The following is a 26,084-nucleotide window of genomic DNA, read 5'->3' on the forward strand; positions in this document are numbered from 1 at the left end:
ATTCCAGTTAAAAAAGAAACTTAACACTTACCCTTACCCCGTGGGGTTTCTCCAGATCCCTTTCGAGTCACCTACCTCCTCTTACCCACTGCGACCTTGACATTAGTCAAGGGCGGGTTTAGTGCTCATTCCCTTCCTTGCTCCATCCTTCCCCAGTGTTCCAGCATACTTTAGATCACATAGTCCAGGCTTGGGGGTGGCTGTGAGGGATAGGGGTTTTGGAACGTCCCTATGGGTTACCTTTCCCTAAGGACACTCGAGTTAGGGTACCTCTTTTCCTCCCTCGCTTCGAATCTCCGCTCCATAAATGAACCCGGCGCCTCCAAGCTCTCTGATCTTTACACTGTGTAGAATTTGGAATGGAAACTACTTCAAAGGTTCCACGGAGCCCCAGCATGGCCTCAACCAGTGCACTTGGGAAGAGGTCGGGAGGGGGAGCTTTCTCCAGAAGTTGAGAAGGCCAAGGCTGAGTTCCTTAGAGCTGGATTAACCCACCATCTCAGATGCTTTGAAAAGCAAAAGAGCCAGAACACTCGACTAGGAATCTGTCTCAAGATGCCACACACACCCGCGCAGCCTCGACGAGCTGCAGAGCACTCAGCCAGCCCTCCAAAGAATTCCGCACCATGCGTCACTAAAATACCTTCCCAGCGCCGGGGCTGCACCACCGCACCCCCGGGGAAAGCTATTGCCAAGAGATAACGCGGTGGCCACAGAATCTGGGGCACGCTTCATTGAAATCGACAGCATCTATACATGAAATTCCTCTGCAAACAGAAACAATGAGAAGGGTGCTTTACGCACACAGCCGCCCTGTACAGCCCTTAAGAAAAACTACAATTCTTTCTCCCACAAAGATAAAAGGAATCGCAGAACCCCAGGATACCCGGTAAATCTCGGGCAGAGCTCCACTCTTATGAGTACAAACGGTTCTTGCCTGCGACCTTTAAGGGCTTGGGCAACAGGCTAGAAACAAGTTTCCCTAGTTATCTTTGCGAGGTGTGGGGTAAGGGTAAATGGCTACAAGCCGGACCAACCTGAGGCGGTGGTGACCGAGGTAGCGGCGGCGACAGCGGCTTCCCGGCGTCGTAGAAGCCGGGGTCCGGTGTGATCCCCGCACGCTCAGGCAACTGGCGCTGCGCTCTGGGAGCACCTGGCGGCTGCCGGGAGGTGGGCCGCGGCAGGGCCACCGAGGAGGCGAAGAGCTGAGGATCCCCGGAGGTGCGGCAGACGCTGCGGAACCCGTGGAGACTGCCCGGGACCGCAGCTGTCCGGGCGCGGACGCGTCTGCGACGGTTCGTCTTAGTCGAGTGGGAAGAGGCTCCGCGCCACCGGCTACTTAATAGAGGGCTGTTCCCAGCTCTCAGTTTACTCGGTTACGAAACGCCTGAGAAGGTGGACGGCTGCCACGGGGTGATGTATGCTCCTCCGGCGGTGAAGGAGGTCTACTTTTGGGAACGTGTGCATACTTCCAGCATTCCTTCGGCGTGAGGTGGCGATCCCCGTAGTAGCAGTACCCCGCCGGGGAAGGGGGAGGGATGTAGGGAGGGGGAGGAGGAAGCCAGGAGGGGGACAGCCGCAGTCGGGTTCACTGCCAAGGGAAGCCGCTCACTCCTCCGCTTGGGGCGGGCTGGAGAGCTCGGGTTTCCCTATCCTTGCGATTTTCTTTAATGAATTTATTTTTTTCTAGATTAAGAACAATAGGAGGGAGGGAAGCGACTCTTTTACATTCAGAACTGCAAGAATGTGTGACCGACCCCAAACCACCCTAGCCGCATCCCCCATCATCACCACCTACATTTTCCTCCCCCTCCGTCCTGGGTGCACTTAAAACCGATTTACAGGGTTTCCATTAACTAACTGTCTGTGCACGCGGCGCGCCTTCTGTCTTTTCCAATCTTCGAGCCGCGATTGGGAACCCGTACAGCAGCCCGCGGGGCTCGGCGACGGGATGGATGGCTTTCCCAGTCCTGTCTTGCTTCCCTGATGCTTTGCGACGAACTGAGAGGCTTAATTTGAGCCAAGAGAGAGGTCGAGGGACGCAATGAAACACCTAGGGATCCTCAGAACAAGAAGCCGCTAGAGAACAAGTCGTAATCACGGCAGAGACCGTGAGCATAAGCTGACCCTGGTGGAGGCTTTGGACCAAAAATTTGCCCTTAAAACCCCTTGGGGTCAAGGAGACAAATGAAATTAAGTTTCCCCCAGCTGCCAAAGAGATGGAGGCCAAATGGGGGCTTACATTCTGCCAGCATCTTCTCCTTTCTACCGCCCCCTTCCCCTCGGCTCCACCCTCCTTGGCCTGTGCTGGGAGCCTGGCACTCAGGGTTGCCAAACGGTGCTAGGCGCACGGGAGGTAGTGCGGGGCTCCTACACTGTGGCATCAGAAAAGGCTCCAGGAGAAGTTCAGATTACCCACGTCTGTGCCCTCGGCAAAAGCCCTGTACTTTTGGCCTCCTGACGTCCAGAGGTTAACCCTGAAAGGCTGAGCCACCCAAACAGAGGAGGGGGCTCGGAGGCAAACTCGGGAGCTATTCTCCTGGAACTGCCCGCCCCCAATAGTAAAAGCGGAGGGTTTTGTCGCTAATGTAAACTTCTCTTCCCTGTTTGATCTGACGTCTGCAAATTGGGCCTTCCCTCCAACAGGCGCGATATCCTCTGAACTTGCCTTTAGAACGACAAGAACTTGCTGAACGCCCTCCTCCTGCCCCCCCACCCCGCAACTCTGCCCTACTCACAGATGCCTTCAGCGAAAGCCAGAGGAAGCCAGAGAGAAGACTGGACGGAAGGAACGGAAAAAAATGGGAATCTCCACCTCTGCACATTCCCTGAGTACACAGGGCCCACTCGAAGTCCAGCTGGGCAGCTCTCACAAAGAGCCCACACACGCGCATAGTCTTCCCCCTTCAAACTCTCACAACCCCGAGTGTCCGGCACAAACCTCCACCCGCACCCTCACTCAAATTCCTGCTTACAGACGCACGTGGGCTGGTAGCGAGCTCAATGACAGAGCCAAGAGGCAGATAAGTCCCGGCAGCCGCCTGCAGGACAGTGGGTCACGCTGCGCGGCACCCTGCAGACGCCCTGGACCCCACAGCAGCCTGGAACGGCCAGGGACGCCCCTTGGGAAACCGACACCCACTGTCTAGAAAAGGAAAACCGTCGCCTTGCACGCTAGCCAAGGCTGGCTGGGGTTTGCATTTTGCCCAGGTGTGTGTTTGTGTGTGTGTGTGTGTGTGTGTGTGTGTGCGCGCGCGCACGGGCCCGTTTTTCTTTATGTACTTTTTGTTGTTTTTAATTTGTGATGGCAAAGTTGTTGACTGGGGAGCAGTGTAACTCTGGGTGTGATATTACTAGTTTTAAAAGCGTTCTCTCCTGTTGCTTTGACTCAGAGCTGTACATGTTGCGCTCAAGACCCCAAGAGCGCTCACTTGGTGCCGCTCTAGGACCCAGACTGGCGTCCTGGGGACCCCCGTGGCCATCCTCTCTTAAGGCATTGTCGCTCACAGACAGATTTAATGCATTTGAAATAATTGTTACAAAGGTCTGTAACAAAGTCACTGGCCTCAAAACACTCTCTGTCCCTCAAAAAAGGATCTCTACGCAGTGCTTCCAAAGTAGGATAAGAGGAAAGAAGGGACACTGGTTCCGGAAATACACACATGTATATTCACAAGCTAATCCAAGCACACCCATTCCCAGGGGACATGCGTGTAACTCAAGGGTATCCAAAGGAGATCTTCAGGGGCTTTCCACCATGACATCTGCACGGTTTGACCTCCGGGGGCTCTTACACACGCTAGACTTCTAGCACCCTAAGTGAATAAGTGGGTTTAAAAACAAAACAAACACCAAAACCGTGTAAACCCTCCTCCCATCTGTCCCCTTTTGTAGTGCGTCCAGTTCTTACCCCCTTGGGATTCATTAATGTTTGCAACGAATTGATATTTACCGACTGAGGCAGAGCTGATTGAAATTTGGTTGCTTTCCGTCCTCAGGTTATACCCGGGGATCTCCCTCCTCACTCTCCCTGCCTTCCGCTTGCACCTCTTCTCCCTCCGGCTCCGGAGTTCCTGGTGGGGCTGGAGCTTCGGATTCCTTGTCCGACAGCGCGATCTAGTGGTCAGCGCGAGCGCTGGCGCCGGAGGTCAAAGTACACAGTGTAGACCCAGAAGTTGAGTTTATTTAAGGGAGTTTTTGGGAAAAAAAAACAAAACAAAACAAACAAACAAACAAAAAAACCTGTCATTCATCTGCCTGATTCCCAGGAATGGCTGACAGCCAGCAAGACGGCAGAACAAGTGAGGAGGTAGCATAGACTTTCTCTGTGTCCCTCAGCTAACAGCCTATGGAAATTCTTGCCCCAAGGCAGTGGCAAAGTTCTGGTCAGGGGTAAACAAAGGAAGAGGTGCTCCTTTCAGGAAGGAGTTCAAATTATGGGGTGGGGGGTTGGGGAAAAATCACGTCCCTAATTTATAAAAAGGCAAAAGCAGCCACTTCATTGGTTTCCTTGGGGTTAACCTAGCCAGGGTTCCTGGTACAGGTGAAGGTGCTTGCTGAGGTACCTGGTGGGGAACCTGGGAAGAGGAACCCAGGCTGAATGTGCACTGCTTGTCCCATTCTGGGGGCTCTGTGTGGGTTGTAGCCAGAGAGGGCTTTAAGGGTCTTGGGCCAAGAAAGCCTGCATAAGCTCGCTGAGGTTAAGGGTGCGAAGAGAAGAAATGCCTGGGTTGCTCAGTCATTAAGCAGCTGCCTTTGGTTTAAGTCATGATCCCAGGGTCCCCATATCAAGTCCAAAATCAGGCTCCCTGCTCTGCGGGGAGCCTGCTTCTCCCTCTCCCACTCCTCTTGCATGTGTTCCCTCTCTCACTGTCACTCTCTGTCAAATAAATAAATAAAATCTTTTTTTTTTTAAGTGTGAAGAGAGGAGGTAGCACTCTACACTAATTTTCAGGGGCAGCAAGGCAGTGTGCCTGAAGAGTCAAGAAGTCACATATCTGAGTCCTTTCCTTTAGAACCTCGTACACTTAATGACCACCTTCCGTGTGCCTGTACAGTGACAAGCTCAGAGCACTGGATATGATGATAATTAACATGAGGCCTTGCCCTCAAAACTCTGTTAAGGAAGAGCTGAGGTGCCTGAAGCAACTTCAGTGGCCCCCTCACATCTCTGAGGAGTTTATGGCGTCAAATGACTTCAGAATGTTTTATTTTATTTTATTTTAAAGATTTTTTTTTTAATTTGACAGAGAGAGAGGGATCACAAGTAGGCAGAGAGGCAGGCAGAGAGAGAGGGGGAAGCAGGCTTTCCTCTGAGGAGAGAGCCCGATGTGGGGCTCGATCCCAGGACTCTGAGATCTTGACCTGAGCCGAAGGCAGAGGCTTAACCCACTGAGCCACCCAGGCGCCCCCAAAATGTTTTAATGTTACAAATGAGAAAGGGTAGACGGCTGCCCTCTCTGTACTAGCAAAACTGAACAATCCAGAGGCCAAAGCCATCCCTAAAGGAAGGAAGAGGGGATACTGCACTCCTGCCTTCTTGACAGGTCCTGCTTCTTCACAAAGAGCTACTTCTGTGGAGTCTACAGCTTTGCGCACCCCTCATCCAGACCTCTCACTTGTCCTGAAACAATCTCTCCCTGTCAGAATGGGAGCAACCATGGAGCAGAAAAACAGTAAGTGCTTCATATTCATCCTCCTCCCCAAGGTGACTAGCTCAAACTTCAAGTGACTTCAAAAAGCTGTGGCTGTGTGGAAAGTTATGAAGCTTAAAAACAAAAACAGAAACAGAAAAACCCTTCATCCTAATACTAATACAGTATCTTCTTAGGATGAACCATTCAAATTTAATAAAGTCCCGTGCTGGTGGGAGTTGATTATTCAGTTAGCTCTGACCTCCTTGAGCAAACTGTGAAAGATACAAGGGAGTAAATTCACTTTCATATTAAGAAAGCAACACTTTGCCACTTCATTTCTCTCAGATTCAATACTGGTTAAGTCATCCTTACCACCTCAGGACTTGGAATCTATTTATTTTATAACCCTCAAAGTCGCACAAGGTCCAGAATTTCTAGTCAGACCACTGCTCTGTGTGTGGACTGTCAGTATGTGTGCATTGACATAAACTCTCAGGTTGCAGGAAAATGTGAAAAATCAAAGGAACCCATTTTTCAGGATGTGATCTTGGCCTTCAAACTCACTGCCTAGTAAATTGAAACGCAATAGCCATGAAATCATAGGTTTCATTGGCCCCAGTTGGAGCTCCAGTGTAGGATAAAGTGTAACCAGACCAGGGCTTCACGTAAGAAAGCATTTTTATACACTCACCACTTCATTCAGCTACCTTTATGAAGCACAGACACCCAGGTCTTCAGAGCAGACGGAATCCCAGACTGTGAAATGTTCCTAAATCTAAGATGAAACGGAATGCGCCCTCTGGTGGATAAGCGGGAGAGGATGGCCATTACCTGACTAACTCCTTCAAAGGCTTGTATCTTGAGCATTCATTCAGCAAACGCCGTTGCTCTAATCATGATGTTCACTAGAAACCGTGGGGGATTTTTTTTTTTTTAAGGCAAATCAAAAGAGACCCTCTCCATAAGAAAACATAAATGTAAGTAACAAAGGCCAGAAATACACATAAACAAAAGCCAAATGACTCAAAAGAGTTCTGGAGACAGTGTGTAGTTGCAAGCTGACAGACCAACACGAAAAATAATTTGGGGGTTGGGGAATATGGTATACAGAATCAAAACAAATAACACCGCAGGAAGCAATCAATGCAACCCATGATTCAGAACGTTCTTGCAGGAAGGGAAAAAAAAGGCGATTTCCCCACAAACCGGTTGCTCTATAAATCAGTCTCTCCCCAGACCCATGACAAGAAAAAAGGGGGGAAAGAGTAGATTGTTACGAAAAAATATTTAGAAACCATAGCAACCAAATAATAACAATAACAATAATAGTTGTCAAGAACTATTCTAGGATCTGAAATGGTATCTTACTTGCAAGCTAACAAGTTAACATTCTACAGATTCAGGGATGCTGGCAGAACACACAAGGAACCAGACCCCAAGGAGTGACTGACAGGATGATCAGCAGCCAGAGGATCATCATTTGCACTGGTCCTCCAGGCCCTGGGTCCCACAGGCTAATGCAAAGAAGGCCCAGTGACCCTTACATAGACCACGGGTTGCATTATTGGAACAGAACTGGGCTTGGGGAACCCATGTCTTGTCTGAGGGCAGTGGGCCTGCCTGACTTTTGCTCTGAAAGGAGGCATTCTCTTTATTACACTGGACAGTAAACAAACTTGCCCTTTGCTCCAGAGGGAGAAATTACCTCTGTATCCTCAAGCTGTGAATATACAAACACCCTAGAAACATCCTCTGAGACAAAGGCAGCAAGAACCCCTGCTCAAAAGACCCGAGAAGCATGAGAGACCCATAGAGCGATGGCTCCCCACGCTAGGAATTGCTGCAAGTTCATGGAAGGCAGAAGGCAGCAAATGCTGAGGTGGTCCCTGAAGAATTTCTGGAGGAGGAAGACTTTATAGGACTAGCAGTTAACATTCCAAGCCCAAGATTCAAAATGAGAAGTTGAGAAAATAGCAAAGGGACAGGAAATGTCTTGGGCAATAAATAAAGCAGAGTTGTTTGAGGGGAAAGTTTGTGAACACAATGGAATAGTATTAGAGCTTAGAAGTGGCTGAGATTCTAGAATCCACTCCTTCAAATATAATAATCGCTGAGCAAATAATTGACAGGGTGTATTCCAGACTCTGCATGAAGCATTTTTACATATGTCAGTTCACGATATTTAATTATTATCTCGATGCTTATAGATAAGGAACTGAGGCTCAGGGGAGTCAAGTGATTTACTAGTTAATTTTGGAACTCAGACCTGAACTCTGCTCTCTGACATCTGAGTTCATGGTCTTGCCACTGTATTAAAATGAATGCTTGTTACACAAAAGAATGATACAAAATTTTGTTGTAAAAAACCTAATCTGGCAGTGGAGTTCACAGTAACTTTCTGAGAAGACAGCCTGCAAGCCGGGAGGCAGGGAGAGGGGCCCAGAGTCCAGATGAGAGACTCAGAGGGTCCACCTTGTGGTGCTCACAATAGTAGCAAGCAAAGAGGAAGACTGTGTTAGGAAGTCAGAATGGGAAAATATCTTAAAATGACTGAGCAAAGTCAGATGACTCAAAGAATGATGTGCCATGGGGAAAATTAGGGAATTGGGACAGGCAAGCTGCTTTTAAGAGAACATGTCAAGGGGGACCTGGGTGGCTCAGTCAGTTAAGGGTCTGCCTTTGGCTCAGGTCATGATCTCAGGGTCCTGGGATGGAGCCTTAAGCCCTGCCCCCCACACCATAGGCTCCCTTCTTGGGGGGAGAGGTTGTCTGTTTCTCCCTCTCCCTCTAAGACTCTCCCTGTTTGTGTTCTTGCTCTCTCAAATAAATTAATTAACTCTTTAAAAAAAAAGAGAGAGAGAGAGAACATGACAAAATGGCCTTACAAATGACCAAAATTCCTGGCAAGTTTTTTTTTCCTAACAAAAAAAGTTGGGGGGAACTTTCTATTACATTTTATTAATACGTTTATAGAAAATATAAATAATATCTCAGATGTCAATACAGATTTTTTTAAGAGAGAGAAATGCATCCTTCCCTTTTTTGCCAGAATTTTGCAAAGTGTGTAAAACTACTTAAGAATCACATTTGCACTCTGTGACGGGTGGTTAGTTATTCAAAGGGCAAACGACAGCATTGTTGTTCCTTGGCTCTCCTGCAAGCTTGCTCATGGGTGTCTGAATACATAACACTGCATGTGATACAAAAAGCATCTGGGAAATTCTTAAACAATTTTCTCCATCCTCCCCTCTGTCTATGCTGCCCAAGTGCTGGACTTGTCAGGCTGAAAGTACATAAAGTCCTCACTCATTGTTTAAATGGAGAAAATCATTTCAAACTTTCACACGTGGTCTAACTTTTTTTTGTTTGTTTGTTTTTTCTAAGTGTAGTTTTCTTTATTGAATAGCTTCATCTCTTATATTTTTGTTTTTTTCTTGGTAGCAATAGCTTTGAACAGAACCACTAACTGCCCCCAAAATAAAAGATTCTGATCTCTGACCTGAGGAACAGTTAAGGCCGTGCTCACAACACCAAAGTACGGAACCAAGTGTTGAGGTTATGTTTTTATTAGCTCTCTTTTGGAATGAAGCCTTGTGCCTTTACTATTTCTCTTGCTACCTGTGAAGATGAAGTTGAGGGGCTGGTCTTGCACTTTTTAGCAGTGCGTGATGCTCATTCCCATGTCTACACCGGAGCTAAGGTAAGGATTTCCGCAATTAAATAATGGGCTTTCACAATACGGCTATTATGTGGGCTCTGCAACTGGTTTGGGATATTCCTCAACCCTCAATCTCTCCTCTGCTTATCTATGACTTGGGATATTCCTCCCACTTCTGCCCTACTGCCCTACCACAGGGTAGGAGATCTAAGCCAATGGGTCTCAAGCCTGCCTACACAAAATAATCACTCAAGGAGTCTGAAAAACTGAAAAAATTAAAACATTGTACCAATGCCTGAGCACCACCCTTAGACAAATCAAAGTGTTCCCCATGGTGGGGCTTGGGCATCTGTATGTTTTTGAAACTTCCTGGATAATTCTGATGACCTGTGAGGGTTGATACATGATGATCAAAGCCAAGCCCCCTTGGTTATTCATGGAGTCTGTGCTAAGGCAGGATGAGAACTCAACCACTACCTGAAGACTAAGGGGAGTCATCTAGTACTGGCAGGTCAGGAGGGCCAATCACCTGTAAGACTGGTCCCTAAGTCAAGGTTCCGGGGGGAGTGTTTAAATGTGGGTTCAGTGTTGCCAGCAGTAGTTAGGAAATTATTTTGAGGAAACCAGCAAACTAAGGGAAAGTTGATTGGCCAGGGTCATAGAGCCGGTAGTGTGGCAGCCAGAATCAAACCCATCCCCACCTTCTTCCCAAGCTTCCACAACTCCTCTCCTCCGTATGACCCCTGGAAAGCATTAGCTTCATGGTTTTCATTGGCTTTAAAGATGAAATCAGACAAAAACATGGTTCAGTTTCATTTACCCAAGGACACTCAAAATGCTCTTTTCTTTCTTGTCCTTACTAGTGTACGATCAAAGGTGAGGACTAATTTGCTTTATTTCTCCCATTTCCAATGAAAGGACTGTAAAATGTTTTACTCGATGTATATTACACAGGTGAGTTGAATACTTGCAGAGATAGAAATAAAATTGTAGGGTAAGCCTCATCTGTGTAATGGTGACAGAAATAATCGGAATGATAACAGAACTCTGATGTTCTATTCTTATGGAAGAAAGAGAAGGGATAATGAGGGACACCCAGCAGACTGTAAAACCAAAAAGGATCTTAGAAATCATGTAACCCACTGCACCATTTCCCGTTTCCAAAACCCGAGAACCAGAACGGCTCAGGAACTTGCTCGATGCCCTGTTTCTATGATTGGTGCCAGGACTAAGAATCCAGGTGCCAGCTGCCTGGTTGGTCTTCTTTCCATTATTCTGGGTACCCGATTCCTGAGCATGTCATTAATTTTGCAAAACATGTTGGAACTCATTGCCACACTTCCTCAAGAATAGGATGGGACTGGAGCAGTGGAAGCCTGCCACCTGTCGCAGGATATCTACATCTGAAATCTCTGAAAGTTAAAGCAAAACAAAATTGCCACCAACAGGCAGAGGTTGATGCATCTAAGATGTGGCTGGCCCACCCAGCCCTTACCAGCACCGTGGACAGAGCAGCTAATAAGGAGACCAGTTTCCTCGGAGCCATGAGTTCCTGTTCCAAAGCAGGCAAGAAGCGGGGCAGCCTTGGGGACTACTGGCTTCAGATGCCAAAGCAATACCAGAGCAGTTGCCGTGTGTGCTGTGTGTGCGTGGAAGGATGCACCTGTCACACTGGACTCTTGTCCTACCCCAGGCAGTGTCTGCTTCCTTCCTGAGGCCACCTTCGGGAATCCCTGAGAACATTGCCACCCCTCTAATCTCTCCTCTCCTCAAAGTGTCCACAGCTGGCGCTCTGTTACATCAGAAGGGTTCTGCTGCTAGCAACAGGGGGCGGAAATAACAGGGACGAAAACACTCCCCAAAATCAAGAGGTGGGCAGTCCACAGTTGAGATCATGGCTAGTCCATGAAGTCCTCAGACATGCAGGCTTCTGTCGTCTTAGTACTCCACAGAGGAGACATCTATCTGGAGGTACCACATGGTCCAAGATGGCTGTTCTGACCTAAGGTGTGCCACATCAGTTTTAGCCAAAAGGAAAAAAGCAAAGGACAAAAAGAAAAGTGGGGAACAGGGGTCATATAGTAATCTTTATTGTCTTCAGAGGAAAACTCCCACAAGCTGCTCTTGGCTGATTGGAATTATGTTGCTTTGGTCAGAACTTAGTCATGTGGCCACATCTAGCTGCAAAGGAGGCTGGACAATGTAGTTTATTCTGACCCACCAGGTGCCCATCTAAAACTCTGGTTCCAGTGTTATGGAAGAAAGGGAGAAGACAAAATAGGGAATGAGCAGCAGACTCTATCACTAATAAATACCAATGCAATGTTAACTGTCCGGCCTCTGGGGACATATGGGCTGGGCTGGCCTTGGCACTTGGTAGCTAAAAAGTAAGCTCAGCCAGTCCCTATTCAAGGTGCCAAATAATCCTGGTTACTGACATCATATTTAATAAGTCCTTAATAAGAATTTTGACTCATTCCATTCGGTCTGGAGAACTAGCTGCCAAGAACAGTGGAATCTTCTTTGCACTATTGTCTTTAGAAATTCCTTAACTCCTATTAACTTCTGGCCCTCACACTTAGCATAATTTTGAGGTTGGCTTTACTTGAAAGCAAAATCATCCTGTGAGCTAGACGGCCTATGGAAACAGCAGGTCCCTCGAGAACAAAGGGGCTATGGAATCATCAGTGATGACATCATGGCACAGACATGTGTTTTCCCTAGTGAGTCATTTACTCCACTAAAACTTCATTTCATCTTTCCTATCATGGAGGGCATTGCAAGGATTACATGACATCTTTTTTTATAAAGAAACATTATGCTGGAACACAAAAAAAGGCAAAACAAATGCAGTTATAAATAGAAAGAATATAGGAAGTATTCCAAGAAAATGTAGGCGTTTTATAAATGACTATGTCTGAACTTCTGTGAAAAGATGATTGTGTTAGAGACAGTGAAAGAGTCACAGAAGGATCTCTACACCCCCTCAGATATTAAGAAGGCTCCTAGCATCTCAGATTGATGAGATGTTCCTCACAATGTAATTGAAGTTCATTGCAATGTAATTTGAGTAGTCTTTGACATGTCACACAACCTGAAACTGAAGGCACATCTCAGTCATGTCTAAAACCTTACAACTGTGTTCTCTGGGCCTGAGATGGGCTGTGGTAGGAAGAAAATTTATGAAAGTATCACAGAATGCTACTCTAAAGCACCTAGGGTGTTCTAAAGGGGCAGGAAAAGAGATTAAATGGATCTGAGAGAGGGAACCATTGAAGTGGTAGTTATTAAAAGTCAAAAGAAGGTTCAATGGAAGAGAATTTAGGGTGGGATTGACCAATTAAAAGACACTCATGGGTGTGTGTGTGTGTGTGTGTGTGTGTGTGTGTGGCATCTTTGGCTCAGGTCATGATCTCAGGGTCCCTGAGGTCCCATGGCTCCCTGCTCAGAGGGGTGTCAGCTTCTCCCTCTCCTTCTCCTCTGCCCCTCCTCTGCTGCTTGTAATTTTTTTCCTCTCCCTCAAATTAATAAAATCTTTAAAAAAAATTTTTTTTTAAAAAGACATTCATGGGGCACCTGGGTGGCTAAGTGGGTTAAACCACTGCTTTTGGCTCAAGTCATGATCTTGGGGTCCTGGGATCGAGTCCCACATCGGGCTTTCTGCTCTCTCTCTCTCTCTCTCTCTCTGCCTGCCTCTCTGTCTACTTGTGATCTCTCTGTCAAATAAATAAATAAAATCTTAAAAAAAAAAAGACATTCATGCAGTATATATTGCACTTACCAGTACGTCTCAGTGCAATGCCCACAACAATCATTTGAGGCAGATGGAGCTACTATTATTTCCACAGCATCTCAGATGGAGGGGAAAAAACCTGATGTTTAAATAAAAGGTTTCAGGATTTGTTTAAAGCCACGTGACTTGGAAGTGGCACAGCTGGTTCTCAAACCCCTATCTGCTGCCCCAGCTGACAGAAGAGTCCAACAGCCAGCCAGCTCCGGTCTCCTTCCAGCCTAGTTGTTGGTCATTTGCTGTGTGTGTCCCTCATCCTAGAGCTCTGCTCTTCCTGTCTTTGGCTCATCCCCAGACTCAGACTCTCAGTCCTCTGAATGGCTCTCCCACTCAACTCACAGAGAGGGCTTTGGAAACTGGTCCTCATAAATCTTGATGAAGTGATCCTATCAGATCAGCTTCCCAAGGACTAGGAATTCCAACAAAATATTTGGGGGACAATGACACTGCAAGGAAGGAATTTTAAGACCAAGGAAGGAATTTCAGTGACACTGCAAGACCACATAGTGGGTCACAAACCAGGGCTCAACTGATACCAGAAGATTGAGATTATTCCCTGTGTATTCTCAGACCACATCACTTTGAAACTGGAACTCAACCACAAGAAAAATTTAGAAGGAATTCAAACACGTGGAAACTAAAGACCAATCTGCTCAAGAATGTTTGGATCAACCAGGAAATCAAAGAAGGACTTATACAATTCATGGAAACCAAGAAGAATGAAGACACATTGGTCAAATCCTATGGGATATGGCAAAGTTGGTCCTAAGAGGGAAATACATAGCCATCCAAGCCTCACTTAAAAAAAAAAAAAAAAAAAAAAAAAAGACGGAAAAATCCTGAATACACCAGCTCTCTGTATACCTTAAAGAACTGGAAAATCAACAACAAATTAAGCCAGCCTGATGCACAAGAAGAGAAATAATCAAGATTAGAGCAGAAAGTACTGAGTTAGGAACTAGAGATACAGTAGAACACATCAATGAAATTAGAAGCTGGTTCTTTGAAAGAATCAATGAAATCAATAAACCACTGGCCAAACTAATCCAAAAGAAAAAAGAGGGGACCCAAATTAATAAAATTTTGAATGAAAGGGGAGAGATCATGACTAACACCAAGGAAATAGAAACAATCATGAGAAATTATTATTAACAGTTATATGCCAATAAGTTAAGCAATCTAGAAGAAATGGATGCATTCCTGGAAACCTATAAACTACCAAGACTGAAACAGGAAGAAATTGACAAACTGAATAGACCAATATCTAGTAACAAGATTGAAGCAGTGATTAAAAACCTCCCAAAAAAAAGAGCCCAGGACCTGATGGATTCCCTGGGGGATTCTACCAAACATTCAAAGAAGAAATAATACCTATTCTCCTGAAGCTGTTTCAAAAAAAAGAAAGAAAAGAAAGAAACAGAAGGAAAACTTTCGGACTCTTTCTATGAAGCCAGCTTTACCCTGATACCCAAACCAGGCAAAGACTCCATCAAAAAGGAGAATTTCAGACCAATATCCCTGATGAGTATGGAGCCAAGATTGTCAAAAAGATCCTAGCTAATAGGATCCAATAGTACAATAAAAAGATTATCCACCATGACAGGTGGGATTTATCTCTCCAATGCAAGGATGGTTCAACATTGGCAAATCAATCAATGTGATAGAACAAATCAATAAGAGAAGAGAAACGAATCACATGGTCCTCTCAATCAATGCGGAAAAAGCATTTGAAAAGACAGCATCCCTTCCTGATTAAAACTCTTCAAATTATAGGGATAGAGGGAACATTCCTCAACTTCATAAAATCTATCTATGAAAAACCCACAGCAAATATCATTCTCAATGGGGAAGAGCTGACAGTCTTCCCTTTGAAACCAGGAACACAACAAGGATGCCCACTCTCTCCACTGTTGTTCAAAATAGTACCAGAAGTCCAGCAATAGCAAGCACACAACAAAAAGAAATAAAAGGTATTCAAATTGGCAAAGAAGTCAACCTCTCTCTCTTCACAGATGCCATGATACTTTAGATGGAAAACCCAAAAGACTTCACCCCCAAACTACTAGAACTCATACAGTAATTCAGTAATGTGGCAGGATACAAAAATCAATGCACGGAAATCAGTTGCTTTCTTATACACTAACAATGAAAATACAGAAAGGGAAATTAGAGAATCGATTCCATTTACTATAGCACCTTGAACCATAAGATACCTGGGAAGAAACCTAACCAAAGAGGTAAAGGATCTATACTCCAGGAACTACAGAACAGTCATGAAAGAAATTGAAGAAGAAACAAAAAGATGAAAAAGCATTCCATGCTCATAGATCAGAAGAATGAACATTGTTAAAATGTCCTTATTGCCGAGAGCAATCTATACTTTCAATGCCATCCTGATCAAAATTCCATTGACATTTTTCAAAATGCTCTAACAAACAATCCTAAAATTTGTATGGAACCAGAAAAGACCCAAATTGCTAAAGAAATGTTGAAAAAAGGAAAAAAAAATGCTGGGGGCATCATGTTGCTTGATTTCAAGCTTTACTACAAAGCTGTGATCACCAAGACAGCATGGTACTGGCATAAAAACAGACATATAGACCAGTGGAACAGAGTAGAGAGCCCAGATATGGACTCACAGCTCTATGGTCAACCAATCTTTGACAAAGCAGGAAAAAATATATAGTGGAAAAGACAGTCTCTTCATTAAATGGAGTTGGCAAAATTGGACAGCTATGTATATAAGAATGAAGTTTGACCATTCTCTTATACCATACACAAAGATTAACTCAAAATGGATAAAAGACCTCAATGTGAATCAGGAATCTATCAAAATCCCAGAGGAGACCATAAGCTCTTTGACACTGGCCACAGCAACCTCTTTCAAGACATGTCTCCAAAGGCAAAGGAAATAAAAGAAAAAATTCAACTAGGAAGTTTATCATTGGCTTTACTTCAACCAGTATTTATAATGAATTAACCAAGGATAATTTTCTTAAATATATCTGCTAACCGATAAATTCACCATATGTATTATAACATTATTCTTCTTTCACATCAAAACCTATGAACATGTTTAGTGTTTTTAATCAATATTAATCTACTTTCTAATAAGTATTAGTGTGGTTTTAAAATGGAAGAAGGGGATACCTGGGTGGTTCAGTGGGTTAAGCCTCTGCCTTCGGCTCAGGTCATGATCTCAGGGTCCTGGGATCGAGTCCAGCATCGGGCTCTCTGCTTGACAGGGAGCTTGCTTCTTCCTCTCTCTCTCTCTCTCTCTGCCTGCCTCTCTGCCTGCTTGTGATCTCTCTCTGTCAAATAAATAAATAAAATCTTTTAAAAAATTGGAAGAAGGGAAAGAATTGACAAGCCATTTTACAATCAGAAGCAATTACATAGAAAATACCTAAGTAGTAGGTTTCATGGGTGTGCAACTTAGGCAGACACAGAGGAGAACCTCACACTTGGTTTCATGCTCTGTTGTGGTTGTCTTGTAAATGTTGGTCATTTAACATAAGGCCCTACACTTTCATTTTCTATTGGGTCCTGCAAATTATGCAGTTGGGCCTTCAAAAAATGGTGTGCTTAGAGAAAGAACACAGTATGCCATTTTGGAAGAAAAATCCGAAATACTCTATTTTTATTCTCCTAAAGTCTTGACTTTTTCTTTTATTTTTTTTTCCTACAGTTTTTACTTTTTGGATCCCTAGAGACCAAAAGCAAAATTAATATGAATAATGATTGAGTTTAATACTTAAAATACATAGTTTATAAAAGGGAAGGTTATATAGGGGTGAATTCTTTTCTAGAGTTTTAAATATTTTTTTCTCTTTTATTTTAATAAATCATTATTCAACATTTTCTTTAGCCCAGATATGTGTGTGAAGTCTAGAAGATATACACATACAAATAGTGTGAAGTCTAGAAGATATACACATACACATAGTTTTCTCTGATGTTAAAAATGGAGGCTTTTTTGTGTGTCTATGTCATGTTTTAACTCCATTAAGAAGACTTTTGAAAACCAATTTAAAATTTAAACATAGATTTATTATGTCATACCTCTGGCCATATAGGCTTTAGAAGTAATGTATTAAAGTTAAATTGCTATATTATTCCTTTGCTCTTAGGAAAGAAGAATCTTAGCTTATCTAGACTATAATTATTATTCTACACTAATTTAGTCCTAGTGTTATAAGATCAAAGGCCAGTGTATGTACATGAACTAATTTGCTATCTGTCCCAATGGGTAGGTGAGAGAAAATTACCCACTTGTGGCCTCAGTCCTTTAAGAAGTTTGGTTTAAAAAAAAAAAAAGCAGATTAGTTAACAAAGTATGAGAGACTGTGGACTCTGAGAAACAAACTGAGGGTTTTAGAGGGGAGAGGGTTGGGGGTTGAGTGATCCTGGTGGTGTTAATATGTGCCAGGAGGGCACATATTGCATGGAGCACTGGGTGTGGTGCATAAACAATGAATCTTGGGACACTGAAAAAAAAAAATAAAATGAAGTGAGAAAAAAAGAATACTTCACTATGTTAAAAAAAAAGAAATAAAACACAAAGCAGTTATAACAGTTTCAATAAATTTTGCTATTTAATGGAAGAAAAAGTAGTTGATTGGTTGATCATGGTATCCACTGGAAAATTGCCAACACCAAAGCTCACATTTTAATTATATTCAGTAATTAGGATTTGAGGACTTTCAGGTTATCTCACCTAAGTTTCTCTGAAGATCAGAACTCTGATTACTCTTGAAAGACATACAGGGAAGATAAGTTCCAAACATGGTGGCCTGTGCTATATATGGGTTATCTTATTTTACCTAAAGTAACAATTTTTTTCCTAAAATTGGACAGTTATGAACAGAAGAATGAAACTTGACCATTCTCTTACACCATACACAAAGATAAACTCGAAATGGATAAAAGACCTCAATGTGAGGCAGGAATCTATCAAAATCCTAGAGGAGAACCTAGGCAGTAACCTTTTCAACATAAGCCACAGAAACTTCTTTCAAGACATGTCTCAAAGGCAAAGGAAACAAAAGTGAAAATGAACTTTTGGGACTTCATCAAGATCAAAAGCTTCTGCACAGCAAAACAAATGGTCAATAAAACAAAGAGGCAACCCACGGAATGGGAGAAGATATTGACAAATGGCAATACAGACAAAGAGCTGATATCCCTGATCGAGAAAGAGCTCATCAAATTAAACACACACAAAACAGATAATCATGCCCAAAAATGGGCAAAAGGCATGAACAGACACTTCTCCAAAGAAGACATACAAATGGCTCACAGACACATGAAAAAATGTTCATCATCACTAGCCATCAGGGAGATTCAAATCAAAACCACCTTACACCAGTTAGAATGGCCAAAATCAACAACACAGTAAACAACAAGTATTGGAGAAGATGTGGAGAAAGGGGAACCCTCTTACACTGTTGGTGGGAATGCAAGTTGATGCAGCCACATTGGAAAAGAGTGTGGAGATTCCTTAAGAAATTAAAAATAGAGCTACCCTATGACCCTGCAATTGCACTACTGGGCATTTACCCCAAAGATACAGATGAGTGAAAAGAAGGGCCATCTGTACCCCCATGTTCATAGCAGCAGTGGCCACAGTTGCCAAACTGTGGAAAGAGCCAAGATGCCCTTCAACAGACAAATGGATAAAGAAGATATGGTCCATATATACATGGAGTATTATGCTTCTATCAGAAAGGATAAATACCCAACTTTTCTATCAACATGGATGGGACTGGAGGAGATTATGCTGAGTGAAGTAAGTCAAGCAGAGAGAGCAGAGTCAATTGTCGCATGGTTCACTTATTTGTGAAACATAAGGAATAACACGAAGGACATTAGGAGAAGTAAAGGAAAAGTGAATTGGGGAAAATCGGAGGGGGAGAAAAACCATGAGAGACTGTGAACTCTGAGAAACAACTGAGGGTTTTGGAGGGGAGGGGGGTGGGGGGTTAGGTGAGTCTAGTGCCACCACTCCATGTATTACATGGAGCACTGGGTGTGGTGTATAAACAACAAATCTTGGAACAATGAAAAATAAAATTAAACCAAAAAAAAAGAATTTTTTCCCTTGTTTTTGGAAAAGTTTTGCTTCTCTATCATGTATGACTACTTAGCAGATTTTTACTTAAAGGTTAAAAATGCACAGGGTTTTTCTCAAGATATTCTACCTGAATATGGTAAACCTGTCCCCTAGATTACCTCAACAGCAGTTTCCCCTAACACAACAGAGTTAAACTACTCAAATCATTTATGTTAGGAAACATGTGCTTGGGAAACATAAGGAATAGTAGGTGTAGGAGACCAAAAGAGTTTCTCATTTAGCATGTCTTCCAAGGCTCTATTCACTCTTTAAGTCAAACACAGTTTTTAGTCAAAGCCGAGACTGTTCATCTTATAAATAAGGATGACAATAAAGTAAGTGATATTTTAATATAAATTATGTACTAGTGATATAAACCAAGAAGTTATCATCTGTGTTAGGAAAGTCAGATCTGAAGGGAAAATAATTCAGCTTATGTATGAGTAGTCTGTAGAGGAAGCAGAAATGAAGATCATCAGACTGACCAGGTGATCTTGGAGTCCAGTCCATTTATACTTCATGTGTTACTACTTGACATCACATTTGAATAATCAAGTTCCATAACAAAGCTTTTAAGTGACTAAATTTTTGATGTTGTTATCATTTTACCTACATCTTCAAACAAGAGAATTAACACTAAAGTAGTATGTTGCCCATTTATGTGACACATGATTTCATTTTTCATATCTGTTATATTACTAAATATTTTCATATTATCAAAGAACAAATATAGAGTAAATATTAAAATAGAAAGGCATAAATTTGAGGGCTGTCACAGATTTCTGAAAATGACCCTGAGGTATTATAATTTTTGTAGAAATCTATTTTCTTTATTCCTTCTGTTGGAGGCAGGCGGTATTAATCCTGTGCTGACTTGGTGCCAATAAATGGGAGGTGTGGCCAAGGTTCCTCACAAGGAGGCCAGGGAGTGTCAATAAGGGAATGTGGCTGGAATTAGGAAAATGCAAAACCTAAGTATCTAAATCATGCTTTTAAAATACCAGTCCCTTATCTCTTTGCCTCAGGGTTCATATGAATACAAAGGCAGTCAGAAAATCTGAAATTAGTAAGTGGAGGGTGATACCATTATCTAGTAACAAAAAGAAAATAGACTTAATGAGGTTAGTTGCCTGCACAATCTTTCTGATTATTTGTAATGCTAATACTAAATACATCACTTGAGCAACTTCATTTTAAGCTAAGTAATTTGGGGGTCCTAAGATCCATTTACATGCCCTGAGCACTCTTTAGTCTTCTTATAGTGATGATCACAGTATTTCTTTTTCATTTCTAATTTTTATTGCTAGTATTTTAAGTTCTCTAAGGGCAGTGACAAATCTTTCTTGATAAGTAGCATATGTCCATTGTGCAAAAAATGCTAGGCACTCAAGAAATGTTTGATGAGTGAAATTAGGAACACAATTGTCTTAGTTGACTAAAGTTTAGTCAAATAGTTGTTTGCTGAACACCTGAGAAAGAGATAACAAAGATCAATCAAGCAGGGCACTGCCATAAAAAGCACACACATTGAGAGTCTATGCTACTCTGTACCTAATGGTCCATTAGGCGTTAAGTCCGTAAAAGATGCTATGGGAAGCAAATAATCCATTATACACATTTAAAAAAAAAAGATGCTACAGGAGCACAGAGTCAGTCAGAACTCGGCCAGCAAGCTCCAAGACTTTTGTCTAAACTGAATCCTAAAATTAAAACAAGGTTTGCCAGTGAAATCAGGATGACAAAAGCATTTTTGACCAAAGGAACAGAATATGAAATTTCAAAAGCATGAGAAAACATGATGTATGGGGAAAAATTAAGCCATTGATTATTTTTTTATCAAACAATATTTAGAAGTGTTATAAGACTATGGTATCCAATTTTACATGTAAGTTAATTTTTACCAAGAAAAAGTATCAGAACATGAAAAAGAAGTTGTACCATTTGTGGCTATTTGGACTCGGCGTAACATAGCAGAATGCAAACAATGGCTCTAAGTTAAAATAGGCAGTCTCAGAGGAGCTCTCAAGAAGAAAATATACATTATGGTTAATATATAAAATATAAGTTTTTGTATTTTTTCTAACTGATCAAAGAGGAATAAGTTACTTTCTTATGTAACTCATCTATATTCCTTAAAAAAAAATACTCCTTAAATATATTCTTATTATATGGAATTTTTTCCCTAGTAGATTATATATTACTGTGTACATATCATATTGGGCACTGAACAACTCATCATTAGAGAAATACTTGGAACATTACAATGAGGGGAATTTTTAGAGTTGCTTCTACCCTAGCTTATTTATAAACTTTAGAAATAAAGAAAGAACAGTTGTTATTCTAAAATCTACTTAATGTTCTGCTTTAGATGTCATGAAATTCTTCATTTTTAAATAAGGGCCCTGCATTTTCATGTTACATTCTGTCAAATTATGACAATTTATGTAGTCAGTCTTGCTTACTTGTCTTTTTTGCTTAATACAGAGAATTACTATTTGTTGTTTTGTGATTAGGAAGATTGAATGCCTTTCACAATAAAAAAAGATCTCTCCCAACTCTCTCTCTCTCCATTTGTAGATATAGATAGATTTCCACTGACCACCATGGCACAACTAGAAATTATCATGACAATTCAAAGTTATCAATAGATTCCCTGATACTGAAATTAGAAGCCTGACTTGAAAGAAAGGTGTTAGAGTTTAATATGTATTGGTCTAAAAATGAGAGAAGGATTTCTTTTTTTCTGTTCTGAAACCTCAGTCAACACAACTGGCTCTCATGTGAAATGGTTACACATTTTAATCCCAAATATATTTTTAGAGAAAATTCCACATCTAGGTAGCATGATAGAAGCTGTAATAGGCTAACTCTTCTTGCAGAAGAGTCTTCTTTAGTTTCCTGCAGAAACTAAAACAAGTGTTTTTTTTTTAAAGATGTTTAAATCTATCGAAAAAACAAAGGCGGCTGGGATTTAAGGAGTGTCATGATCCTGGAAATAAAATTAAATGAGCTGCGAAGTCCTTACATAGTCTCATCTTGAAATAAATACTACTTGCATTGGAGGAGATCCTGAGAATGTTAAAACAGACACCAAAGAGACTATCGCACTAATCAGGGTTTCCAGAATATACACAGCGAAGACAAAAATTGGGTTCACAGCTGATAAGAATGAGGGGCTAAATTTAAAATTCAGGCTTTCATGTGAGACCTTGAAAGAGGTAAACTCTAGACGGGAAAAAAACAGGCAGACAAAGCTAAGCTGGAGTAAGATGATCTGACTATTCTCCATTTCCTATAGGAAGAAAATTAAATGCAGTGTGGAGAAACAAAACAACATCTCGAGCCTTTGCTATTGTTCATGTACACTGCATTCAGTGAAATCTGTCCTAGGAAGAAACAAGACCAAGTTATAAAAATCAAGATGAACAAAGACAAACCAATAAAGCTGCAAGTGATCCAAACGTGGAGTTTTGAAAAATGAACTCCAACTATTTTTATTAAAATATATTTTAAAAAGATGGATAATTTCACCAAGGAAATAACATTTATTTGCTTAAAAAAAGCAAATACTCCTAAACATTAAAAATAGAGTGTCTACAAATAGATGTTGAAGATATAATGGAAGAGAGGATTAGAGAATTCAAAGCCTGATAATCAGAAGACAGCCAGGTAGAAATATAAAGAAAACAGAGATGAAAATTACAGTAAAGTCTGAAAGAAACATATGGACATGGTAGAAAGATTCAAAAAGTGTGTAACTACAGTTGCAAAATAGAGAAGATGAGAGAATGGATGTCTTAAGAAATGCAAGCTGAAAATTTTCCAAAATGTATGAAACATCAATCCACAATTTCAAAAATGAGTATGAGTGCACAGTAGTATAAATATAAAGACAAAGCACGGGCAGGCATATACAACTAAAACTCTGAAACCCATGAAAGAAATACTTAGCAATAAAGAAAATTAAACCAATTTCCTTCAAACAAGTAACTATAAGCTTAAAAACGTACTTTGAATATAAATTTACATGTTATTTAATTAATAAATTAATTTTTCTTGCCCTCCCCCCCCATTACACTTTTGATCTAATGGGTCTCAAAAATCTGCCACAGATTTTTGATTGGGTTGTTTCCATTAAAAATTACTCATTTTAAAAACTAGTGACTTGAAACTGCTACACACACACTAAGCCAATGGTCTGCAAAAATTTCTCTCTTTCCCAAGGTTTTATGATGTACTGTTATCATTAACCAGCCTTTTACTATTAAATGGCCAACTGACACAAGCAGTTCTTTTTTTTTTTTAAGATTTTATTTATTTATTTATTTATTTATTTATTTATTTGACACACAGAGATCACAAGTAGGCAGAGAGGCAGGCAGAGAGAGGAGGAAGCAGGCTCCCTGCTGAGCAGAGAGCCCGATATGGGGCTCCATCCCAGGACCCTGGGATCATGACCTGAGCCAAAGGCAGAGGCTTTAACCCACTGAGCCACCCAGGCGCCCTGACACAAGCAGTTCTAAGACTGTTCTCTCACCACTAAGACTAGGGTGGCAGGGGATAATTGGGGATAATACTCATCTCGTTTCTCAACTTCTGGACAGACCTGGTGACCTTGCCAGCTCCAGCTGCCTTCTTGTCCACAGCTATGATGACACCCACAAGCAACTGTCTCATGTCACCAACAACAAAACGGCCCAGAGGAGGATAATCAGAGAAACTCTCAACACACATGGGCTTGCAAAGAATCCTATTAACAATGGCAGCATCACCAGCTTTAAAGAACGTGGGGCCATCTTTAGCTTTTTTTTCTAGAACAATGAACAATCTTCTCCTTCAGCTCAGCAAACTTGCCAGCCATGTGAGCCACTCCAGCACAGGTGGTTATCTGGCACTGATTTGGCTGGGAGAGTTCAGGATAATCCAATGAGCCATGAATCCCACTGATTCCATCAGTGGGTCATTTTTACTGTCACCAACCACAACACCACAAGGAACACGTTAACAGGTATGTTCTTGCCATTGAAGCCCACGCTACCCCCAAGTAGAGCCTCACTCAAAGCATCATGGTGCATTTCAACGGACGTTACTTCAGTTGTAACACTGACTGGAGCAAAGGTGACCAGATTTAAGAACACCAGTCTCCCTTCAGGGACACTACTAATACCACCAAATCATGTAGACGTCCTAAAGGACTAGATGCAAGTGTTTGTCAGCTGGAGGAGTTGGTAGTAAAGTACAATCCAGAGTTTCTGACAGTACGGTTCCACTGGCATTGGCATCCTTCCGGGTGACTCCATCCTCTGAAACAAGGCACCTTAGCACCGAGCTCCAGCATGTGGTCACCATTCCAACCAGAAACTGGCACAAATGCTACTATGTCAAGGATGTAGCCAATTTTCTTTCTTTTTTTTTAAAGATTTTATTTATTTATTTGACAGACAGAGATTACAAGCAGGCAGAGAGGCAGGCAGAGAGAGAGGAAGGGAAGCAGGCTCCCTGCCGAGCAGAGAGCCCGACGCAGGGCTCCATCCCAGGACCCTGGGATCATGACCTGAGCCGAAGGCAGAGGCTTTAACCCACTGAGCCACCCAGGTGCCCCGGATGTAGCCAATTTTCTTAGTAGGTGCTGACTTCCTTAAGGATTTTATCATACCTCTTCTGGCTTTGGGGTGGTTCAGTGAAATCCATTTTGTTAACACCAACAATTAGTTGTTTCACACCTGGTGTGTAAGCCAGAAGGGCATGCTCAGAGTCTGCATATTCTTGGAGATACCTGCTTCAAATTCCCCAGCACCAGCAGCAACAATCAGGACAGCACAGTCAGCCTGAGATGTGCCTGTAATCACATTTTTGATAATGTCTCTATGTCCTGGGGCATCAGTGAAGGTCCCATCATACTTGCTGTTCTCGAGTTTCCACAGGGAGATATCCGTGGTGACACCACATTCACATTCCACTTTCAGCTTATCCAAGATCCAGGAATACTTGAAGGAGCCTTTTCCCATCTTAGCAGCCTCCTTCTCAAATTTTTCGATAGTTTTTTTGTGACTTCCACCACATTTGTAGATCAGAGAACCAGTAGTCATGGACTTGCCTGAATCTACATGTCCAACGATGATGGGGTTGGTATGAATCTTATCCTTTCCCATTTTTGTTTAGGTTTATTGCTGGTTTTTGTAACATCTGTGTTTTGGCAGCAAACCCATTGAGAAACAGCAATTTTTTGATTTTTGTGATATCCTCACATGATAGTTGTTTTAAGCTGTGCTTATACAACAGAGCCTTAAAAAATTAGGTATGTATCATGTTAGATGAAGACAAAAAAAAAATACAACATTTTAGACAGGGATAGATATCAAGGAGTAGAATTGTGCAAGAAAGAGACTATGAAGTGAAAAGAGTTGTTATTTAAACATTTTGAGAAAATATTTCACAAGGAAGCCATGTGGACATCTGGGGGGGAACATTTTCCAGGCTAAGGAACAGACTGAACAAAGGACATGAGTGTGAGCAAGAGTAGGGGGTCAGGCTGAATAGGCAAGTAGAGTGAAGGGTAAGAGGTGACAATTCATGAAGGTCTTATTGTGTACTGTATTCAGAATTTGGGCTTTCTAAATAGAATGAGAGTCAAAGCCATTGGATAATTTTAAGGCAAGGAGGGACATGATCTGATTTAATGTTTTGATCAAATGACGTGGGTGGCTGTGCTGCTATCCGGCTATATGAAGTCAAGGGCAGAAGCTGAAGACCTGTTTGAGGATGTATTTTCTACATTCTGACTTCCAAAGTAACTGCTGTGAGGCCTATTGTCATGATTCTCATTTCTTTGAGATAATAGGTCTCTCTTTGCAGGCTTTTCAAGAATTCAGAATGGCTAACGTGGAA

At 42.2% G+C, this 26,084-nt stretch overlaps 1 protein-coding gene and 1 pseudogene across 3 annotated transcripts in view; both read right to left on the reverse strand.

The window, feature by feature from the left end:
• Positions 1–1,478, reverse strand: part of COL12A1 (collagen type XII alpha 1 chain) — a 120,390-nt gene extending 118,912 nt beyond the window's left edge. For 2 of the 3 annotated variants that reach the window (XM_046005218.1, XM_046005219.1), the window contains exon 1: positions 1,038–1,478. The gene's annotated coding sequence lies outside the window, so the exon portion shown is untranslated. The remainder of the gene's footprint in view (positions 1–1,037) is intronic. The other variant, XM_046005220.1, reaches the window with a different exon arrangement.
• On the reverse strand, positions 732–25,348 carry LOC123942205 (annotated as a pseudogene).
• Positions 25,349–26,084: the final 736 nt, after the last annotated feature.

Source organism: Meles meles, chromosome 5 (genome assembly GCF_922984935.1).
Source record: "Meles meles chromosome 5, mMelMel3.1 paternal haplotype, whole genome shotgun sequence".
Taxonomy (NCBI): Eukaryota; Metazoa; Chordata; class Mammalia; order Carnivora; family Mustelidae; genus Meles; species Meles meles.